This window comes from Spinacia oleracea, chromosome 6, assembly GCF_020520425.1.
Source record: "Spinacia oleracea cultivar Varoflay chromosome 6, BTI_SOV_V1, whole genome shotgun sequence".
Taxonomy (NCBI): domain Eukaryota; kingdom Viridiplantae; phylum Streptophyta; class Magnoliopsida; order Caryophyllales; family Amaranthaceae; genus Spinacia; species Spinacia oleracea.
Window position 1 is genome coordinate 89,843,489 of NC_079492.1, and position 9,711 is coordinate 89,853,199.

At 43.4% G+C, this 9,711-nt stretch overlaps 1 non-coding gene across 1 annotated transcript; it reads right to left on the reverse strand.

Annotated features, from left to right (window-relative positions):
- Positions 1-251: 251 nt before the first annotated feature.
- LOC130464668 (small nucleolar RNA R71) lies at positions 252-355 on the reverse strand. The gene has a single exon (XR_008925031.1). It is a non-coding gene; the product is annotated as a small nucleolar RNA R71 (small nucleolar RNA).
- Positions 356-9,711: the final 9,356 nt, after the last annotated feature.

Genomic DNA, 9,711 nt, shown 5'->3' on the forward strand with positions numbered 1-9,711 from the left:
TTCAAAGCCAACATTTTTGTGGAAAGAGCAACGAGTAACCGCACGAGCACCTAAAGCAATTCGAACATTATTGTGATACAATCAAAATGGTGTGACCTCGGACTATGTGCGGTTGACTCTATTTTGTTTCTCTCTCCTTGGGCGAGCTAGCGATTGGCTTGACAAGGAGGTCAAGCCAAATTCACTTGGCACTTGGAATGAAGTGACTAGCGCCTTTTTGAGCAAGTTCTACTCTCATGGCAAGACGGCGGAATCGCTACAAAATTCAATCATTTGAGCAAAATCGGGATGAATCGCTTTTTGAAGCTTGGAACTGATTCAAAGAATATTAAAGGGAGTGCCCTCACCATGGGATCCCTAAGTGGTTGTTACTTCAAACCTTCTACTTGGGATTGAGCCCAACCTCCAAGACGAGTCTAGATGCGGGGGCGGGTGGTCCCATCATGAACAAGACCGAGGTTCAAATTGAAGAGATAATTGAGGATGTGATCCAAAATTATCAAGCTTGGCACGTTGGTGCAAGGGACTATGATGGCAAGGGTAGGAATGATGATGGTAAAGGGTCGGTATATGCTATAGAGCAAGCTAGGATCATTGAAAAGCTTAGATCGAGATTGGAAAAGCTAGAGAGCACACCAAGTCAACCACCATCACCATCAACAATTCCACCGCCTTTGGCTACTCTTCTCACCAAGGGGAAGAGCAAGGTTAGTTCCTATGACACTATGCCTCCGGGCACAGCTTTTTGTGAAAATCGTCAAGACTATGGTCATTTCCCCAATGCTTGTCCTTTGGTGCATAATGTGTCTTATGTGGATTATGGCCCTTCTTGTGAAGGTGATTTTGATATGGAATATGCCCATGCCTTGAATGAGAGGTCTATAAATGATAACCCCAATAATCAAAACTTTGCTAGGCAAGCACCTAGAGGGCCCCCTATGTATGGATCCTACCAAGGCTATGGCCAAGGAGGTGGGTATGATAGTCAAGGCCGAGGTCGCTATAGAGTGCAAGGCTATCAAGGCCAAGCACCCTATGGTCAATCTCATGGTCTTGGCAATCAAGCCCAATACAATCAAGGAAGTTATAATCCTAACCATCAAGGTGGAGGGGGTTACAACTACTCTTATGGGAAATTTAGGGGTGCCTCTAGTGGGGGTTATCCGTTGAACTCGGGAGGTCCATATGGTGTTTCTCAATATCCACCTCCCGGATTCAATGGGCCAAGGACCTATAGCAACCGATTCCAACAAAACCTTGGTGGTTATGGCAATGCACCTCCACCGCTCCCGCCTCTCAAGTCTAATCTTGAAGCTCTCATGGAGTCGCTCGTGGGGAAGCAAGTCAAGAAGAATGTTGAGTTTGAGGATGGATTCAAGAAATCCAACACTCACTTGAAAATGATTGAGACTCAATTGGCACAACTAGCTAGCACCATCAAAGAACAACAAGTGCATACTAGTCTCCCACCCCAAGATCAAGCACCTAAACAAATGTACTCGGTTGTGACTAGGAGTGGGATGATTCTAGATGATGGTGCTAAGCTTGTTGATGCACCTTGCTCTAAGGGTGAGGATACTAAGGGAAATGAGTCCACAGACTGTGATATGGCGGAAAAGGAGTCTCATGTCGATGGCGTGATTGATGGTGTTAAGTCGACGGAGACTACTCTTCCTCCTCTCCCAATTCCTCCTCCCCCCTATTCTCAAAGAATTGCTGGAAAAAAGATACATGATCAATTTCATAAGTTTTGGGAAACAATTAGCAAGTTATATGTGTCATTGTCTTTCACCGAGGCATTCAAGCAAATGCCACATTATTCTCGGTTTATGAGAGACATTTTGAGCGACAAAAGGATTTGTGGCACCAATGAAACCGTGCACCTAACGGAGCATTATAGTGCTTTGATTTCGAGCCCTTTTCCCCCAAAGCTCAAGGATCCCGGGAGCTTCTCGATTCCATGTAGCATCCAAGAGCTTAAGTTTGACAACGCTCTATGTGATTTGGGGGCGAGCGTAAGTATTTTGCCGTACAAAATTTATGAGAAACTTAGTCTTGGCGATCTCACCGCTACCCCTATGTCCTTGCAATTAGCCGATCGCTCGGTTATGTTCCCATTGGGTAGGGTGGATGATGTTCCCCTTGTGATAGGGAAGTTGACTTTCCTTGTTGACTTCATTGTCTTGGACATCGATGAGGACGCCCATACCCCTATTATTTTAGGAAGGCCATTCTTGGCTACGACGGGTGCTCTCATTGATGTTCAAGGTGGTCTTATCACCTTGAAGGCGAGAGACGCCAAGGCTAGTTTCAAGCTTGCTATTGAAGATCAATGTTGCTCTAAGATGAAAAGTTGCATGAAAATTGACACTCTTGCTTGTGTTGAGCACAATCACTCTTGTGCTAATTCCTCTAACAATCCTTGTGTTTTTAAGTGTGATTTTGAGATTGATAGGAAAGTCAAGAAGGATATGCACGAGAGCTCTTCGGTGCTAGGTGACTCCTATGATGACGTCATCACCATTCCCGACACATTAGGGATGGATCTTGATGATGTGGGATCACCCACTTCGGCATGTAATGGTAAGAGGTGCATGACCAAGAAATCTAAGCAAGGCGATCCTACGCCTAAGAAGACTTGGTTTGGTCCCCATTCCATGAGTGGTGGTTTGGGTAAGTTGTTTGTGCCCAAAGGGGATAAGAAGAGTTTGTTGACAAGCGATGACCTAAAGTTAGGTGTGTTTGACCCCCCTTGACTTTTTGGGGGGTCCGTCAAGATAATGACGTTAAACGAGCACTACCCGGGAGGCAACCCGGTTGCCTAACTCTAGTCCTAATTTGTTTTTGTTCACTAACTTTTGTTTTCGTAGTTTTATTTTTTCTTTTAATAAATTAGAAAAATGAGATGGGGTGCATTAATCGAGCAAAGCAAAAGGGGCATTCATCCAGTTCTGTGCGATCGCACAGCTCGTTCATGCGGTTGCACAAAACTGGAAATATGGATCAGTAGCTCATCGGCAGATCGTGCGAGCGGGTCAGAATTCAGTGCGCTCGTGCTCGATCCGTGAGATCTCACGGGTTGGGCGACCCGGTTCTGCGATCGAGCTATTACTGAATTCGCGCCCCTTCTTTTTCATTTCTCATCTTCATTTCTCATTCTTGACCATTACTCTACTCTTTTCTCTACTCTAACTCTTCAACCTCTACTTCCTACACATTTCCTACTCAATTTCACTCACACATTTCACTCTCAATCACTCTAATTCACAAATTCATCCCCTTCCCTCACCCTAAATCCATTAATTTCAGATTTTCCTTCAAAACCCCCAAATTCTAGGGTTTGGTTTGAACTTTGATTTTGTGATTCATTGGTGTAATTGGAGATTTGGAGAGTGCTTTTGGGTGATCTTGTCTTCCTCCTCTACTAGTGGTGACAATTTCGTTCCCTTTCCTTCTCCATTTTCTTTACATTTTATTTCAGTGTTCATACTATTTGTTGGAATTTCTGAATTTTTGATTTTGAGTGGTTAGAGATGAATGTTTGTTTTTGTGTTTACTCCTTGATAATCTAGACTTGTTATGCATGATTCATTGTTAATATTTGTAAAGTCTAGTCTCTTGGTAGATTTTTGGTGAAATGTCGAATGGAATTCTAGTTGATTTGTTTTTTTTGGTTGATGAGTATTGTTTGGAGTACTCTTGTTCGCATTAAACTTGGGTGGTGTATTGGTATTTGTTTACGGTAGTCTTGGTGGTAGATTGTTAGCTTTCTTGACTAACTTAGTATTTCCTTTTGTTTTGGATTGTGGTTGTTTTCTTTGTTTGTGTGTAGGTTTTGTTCTCTAGAAGTTCATTATGATGACTAAACGATTCAAGAAGGGGCCCAACGCCCAACCAAACAAGCGCAAGGCACCCGCCCCGCCGGAGTTCGAAACTTACGGAATTACATTTCCGGAACAACGGTCTTGGAGCTATTTTGAAGAATTGTCTAAGCGGACCATCCGCCCGACAAAATTCTATCATAAGAAGACCGTTCGTGATTTGGGGTTTAAGAAGGAGCTTGATACTTTGATTGAGGGACTCGATCTTGAGGAGTTCGTGAAGATGCACGCTAAGACTTACAAGAGGGTAACCCTCGAATTTCATTCTTCGGCTCGGAGGCAAAGGGTTTATGGGGACGGGAAAGAGACGGTGGAGCTTCACTTTCAAGCTTTCAATAATCAACACAAGCTCACCAACGAAGAGATCAATGATTTCTTCACTATCTTCCCAAACCGGGGTCTTGTCGTTAACCCGGTGGTGGAGTATGTGGGCTCCTATGATGAGAACATATGGTGGGGGGGCCTCACGGGAGAGCTGAAGAGGTTCACTTCCTCTTCGGCAAAGTCATCTTCTTTTCATCACCCCGCCATCCGTTACTTGAACCGTATGCTTCTCTATGTGGTCTTTGCAAAGGGGGCTACCGGGTCCTTGTCGAGCTCGGAGCTTGGAGCCTTATGGCTAGCCACTGAAAATGATCGTGGCATTTTGGATTTTGGGCAGCTTTTGATCACCCGGATAATAGAAATTCGGGATGGGCAACCGACTAGTGGTGATATTCTTATTGGTGGGATGCTCACTATTCTCTTGAGGGCACTCCCCAATGATCCTTACAAGAACGCCCTAGAAGAATTGGATCCGGTTCCCGGAGGGGAGTTCCTTGAATTGCGGACACTCACCAATGCCAAGTGGATCAAGGCCACCAAGAATGACAAGTATATTTGGTCGGTCAAGCAACGAGATTGGCCATCCTTCCCAATCCCTCCATCACTTCTTGGACTCCCAATGTGCGGTATTTGCTTCCCCGCGATCCTCAATTCATTGCCCAAGAGGCAAGGCTTCCTCCTCCTCAACCCGCCCCGGAGTCTCTTCCCCATAGTCCTCCTCAAGGTCCTCCTCCGATCACGGAGCCTTCCCCTAATGAGGGTGGTATTTCATCTTCCTCCTCTCCTTTCGATTTACATGGCTTACAATCTACCCTTGCGACTATCTTGCAAGGGCAAAAGGACCAAGCTCGAACCTTGGCTTCTCTTGCTCCTCAAGGGAGCCGCATAGGGGATTCTCATCCCGATTTTGACTCGTCCTACTACGGTAGGCGGGTATACGATTACTATGTTGACAAAGAGGACTTTTCCCCCATATGTCAACTATCCTTATCACCCTCCCCAACAAGGGCCCGTCCCTAGTTGGAATGAGGAGCGTACACCCACTTACCCGTATTGGACGGGCCCCTCCCAACCCGGTGTCCCTCCCCCTCCTTCCCGCCCTATGACTATACCATGATGGGAGGGAGTGACTACCGTGGTGATCCGATGTATCCCACTCCCCCACCGGTTGATCGGCCTAGTGATTGGCCCGAGTATTTCACCAGATGGCCCAAGGGATATATGGGAGGTTAGGATGGTCCCCGAGGAGAGCCTCCCCATGGAAACTACCCCCCTCAACCCCGAGTATGCTTGGCCACCCTATACCGATGCTTCGGGTCCTGATGTGGACCCCACCTTCAATTTCACCCCTTTTACGGACGAAGAGGCTCGTGCTCATCGTCTTAAAATGGATGAATATTGGAGGATTTATGATGCGAAGGGTAAAGGGCATGCCCCGAGCACCTCTTAGGGTTCACTCCATTTCTCCCCCATCTTCTTTTGTGATGGTATGCTTGTGCTTTGCTTGGGGGAGAGGTGATGAGTGGGGGTTTGCTATGGGGACCTTTTGATGCTTGTTGGTGTTGTTGATCTTCTTGCCACTTTGTGTGGTTGTATATATGATGAGATTATGATGCTTTTTATTTTTGGGTGTGTTTTGGCCATTTGGCCCTTGTCTACTAACATTTTTCTTTGTTGTTTTTGAGTTGTTTTTGGTATGTTTCATTGCGGTGGGTTCACACTTTCCACCATTGCATCGTCCGTCGATTTTTCGGTGAGTTTGGTTCGGTTTTTACGTTCTTTACGGGACTTGCTCCCACGGCATATCCGGTAATATCCTTCTATCTCACATGCTTTCTTTGGGTCGGGCTTATTTCTTGTGGGGCATTTGGTTGGATGGGTAGTTGTTCCCCTCCATAGTTTTGTTTTAGGCCTTGGGGACATGGCTTAATTCAAGCTTAGGGGGAGTTTTGTTGTGTGGTTGACAATTTGTGATGCTCATTTATTTGAAATCATACCTTGTGTGCACTTGTATATATTAGTTTCTTTATTTTTAGTTTGATATTAGTTTGATTTTTGTTTTCTTTTGTTTCCTTTTCTTTTCTTTTGTTTCTTTTGATTCTTTTTGTTTTCCTTTTGTGTGATTTCTTCTTTTCTTCCTTTTCTTTCCTTTTTCTTTGTTTTCCTTTCCTTTTGTCAAGGCAAGTTTTTCTAGGTTTCTTAGGCAATATTCTTGATTTGGGCAAATAAAATTGGAACTTGTAGGTTAGAATGCTTTTATTCCTAATTGGTAGATGTTTGCACGGTTTTCAATGTCTTGGGTCGAATCTAGGATTTAGGTGTCAAGAAAGTTGGTTGAACTTTGGGTAGTATGCGTCTTGAACCCTTGGCTTGGGGTAAGATGGTGTCGATCTCTCTAGTGACTTGAAACCGGAGAGAGTAGTATTTTCTCCCATGTGAGGATCATGTTCATATTAGCCCAAACACATGTATACATATATTGAGTGGCATGGATCCTTGGCATTGACTTTCTTATATCCCGAATTTGACTTTTTCCTTCCCGAGACCGCGACCGAACTACTTTAGGGGACGATAGAGGCATTTCTTTCGGTGACTATTTTCCTTTTTAGTTTAGGACTTTATTTTCTATTTTTTTTTCTCATATATTTTTGTTTGCATTTGCCCCCTTGCTAGCCATTTGAGCCTTTCCCCTTCATTTCTTATAAGCACATTACAAGCCTAATAGCCTTTGTTTTATTTTCACCCTTAGAAGTAATAGTGAAGCTTTGGGTTATGATGCTTGATGGTTTTGAATGAATATGCAATGTTGAGGAATGATTGATATTGGTATGAATGGCAAAGTTTAGGAATTATGTTGTATATAGTGATTAAATAAGCAAAAGCAAAAGAGAAAGGAAAGTTTTGAAAAAGCCAAAAATAGAGAAAAACAAGGCATTGAGAAAAGTTTCATTTGAAACACAAAAAAAGAGAAAATCAAATCAAGAAAAGTTCAAAAAGAGTTTTAATTTAGTGTAGTTGTTGTATAAGCTTGGGGGTACCCCAAATAAGTGGTATGAGTTTGATGTGGTTCAATTTGCTTGAGTTGAGTTCATTTATTGCGCTTCACTTTAGGAATGAGCACCAAATCCCAAGTTTGTTCCACACCTTACCCCTAGCCTAACGATACACCCTAAAAAGTCCTCTTGACCCTTTTGAGTTGAGTCTTTGCCGGTGGAGGGAGGATTTGGTCAAATTTATGGAATGAGATTGTCATGATAAGATGTCGGGTAACCTTCTCTTCTCCCTTGCAAATCTTGTTTTCCGACGCCTTCGCGGCGTCATGAGACACTATTCTTAAGGGTGGATGGGATCTAGAGATCTGACGTGGTATGCTCGGTTGAAGGGGAATCGATAAGTGCTTACCCTTAGTTCTCTTTGCTTGGCATTTGAATCTTTCACTCGACTTAGGACATTGGTTAGCGTGCATTCGTTTATTTGGTTAGTAATATTAGCATTCTCTCATACTTATTCCATAATAAAGGCCCTTATCTTGAATTTTGTAGTTTCATTTTTCTTTCTTTTCTATTTTCTTTTCCTTTATTTCTTTTTCTTTTCTTTCTTTTTCTTGTCTTCCTTTTTCTTGGTTTGTTTTTCATTTTAGGTCTTGCCTTGATTGTGTTTTTGGAAGAGTTATGGGTGGTTCTCTTTGGAAACCCTTGCGAGATCCCACTCGCCCTCATGAGCGTTTGTGGGGTTTAAAGAGCTTGTTGCATGCACTTAAATGCAACCGTGATTCCTACGAAAGTGAGTTAGGTTGTAAATTATTTTAGCTCTTGTTTTTGCAGTTTTTAGATTCTCAATAATATGCTCATCCTTCCCTAGTTCGTGCCTAGTTTTCTAGAGACTATCAAACGCCTAGCTTGGTAGAGTTTGATGAGCGGCATTTAGGTCGCTCTAAGCTTAGGATTTTATAGAATTTTATTATGCTTTTTGATAGTTTTGTATAGTTTTGTTACATTTTTTATCCCCTTATTCCATCTTGCACTTTTTCGGGTAAAATGTTGGAGAATGATGGAAAAGAGTGGAAATATGCTTGAATCAGGCCCGTGCGATCGCACGGGAATTCTGTGTGTTCGCACGGGTCAGCAGACTTGGCCTCTAAGTCAATCAGGCTCGTGCGATCGTATTCCAAGAGTGTGTGTTCGCACGAAATCGCAAAAACGATGCAGGAACTATTTGGAATATCGTGCGCTCGCACCATAAATTAGCTCGCTCGCACGGATTTTTGGTGTGCTCGCACAGAATTTTCGTGCGAGCACATGAAGAATTTGGAACATTTTGGCTAAGTTAAAACCGTGCGATCGCACGGATTATGAGCCCGTTCTCACAGTTCGAAGAGAATCGTCGCTGAGAACGATCGCATGGATCCAAGGCACGTTCGCATTGATGCGATCGCATCTGGGTCTCCGCAATCGCACGGCTGCGCGGGCTGACCTTTTCGAGTTTAAATTTCTATTTTTTTAGGGGTCTGTATAAATAGAATTTTCATTTTTATTATCAACAATTAGTTTCAGAAATAGAATTTTAGGAAGTTTTAGAAGGTGTTCTCTTCAAGCTAGTTTTCTAGAGAGAGAAACTCTATTGATTTGAAGCTTCAAGTTGTAATTTCTGTTAGGTTATGATACATATAACAATTCATAAATCATGCGGAAAAACCATAAAGCCAGGAAAACATATTATTTACACATAATCATTTAGCATAGTTTAGATGCATACTCTTTGTTGCGTGCCTTCCCTAGCTGCGCCCGAACCGAACAAGAACAAGTCTTTAGGACTCCAAGTGTCGTCCCTCCGTAGATAGTCCACAGCACGTCCGGATCCGCCTTAAGATTGACCAACTAGAATCGTCCTTAAGGTACTACTTATTTTCGGCTAAATGGGCAAGAGATATGGCTGATTTTTCTGCTTAAAAATCCTAGCTTTGAATACTTGAAAAGATATATATAAATAATGACCCTAGGCCCTTATTTATAGAGGTATGGAAAAGGAATTGGAATCCTATTAGGATACTAATTTATTTAATTAGAATCCTGCTAGGACTCTATTTAAATAAACTTTATCTAATAGGTTTAGGATTTAATCTTTTATCGAATCCCGATAGCTTTAGGATTCGCACACGAGCATCGCACGAGCACCGTACACCCGCGCAGGCCTTGCGGCCCACGCTGAGCGCACAGCGCTCGGCCCATGCTACTGTCCGCGCGCGCCCATGGCTTCGGCTGGGCCTGGCTTGCGCTGGGCCTGGTCGAGGCTTTGGCGTGTGTTGGTGATGCGTGTGGCTTGCTGGGCGATGGCCTGGCTTCGTGCTGGGCCTTCGTCTAGCAAGCCTCGTCCGATGCTAATTCGTACGATACGCTTTCGATTAAATTCCCGATTCCGGAATTTATTTCCGATACGAACAATATTTAATATTTCCGATTCCGGAATTAATTTCCGTTTCGAACAAATATTTAATATTTCCGTTTCC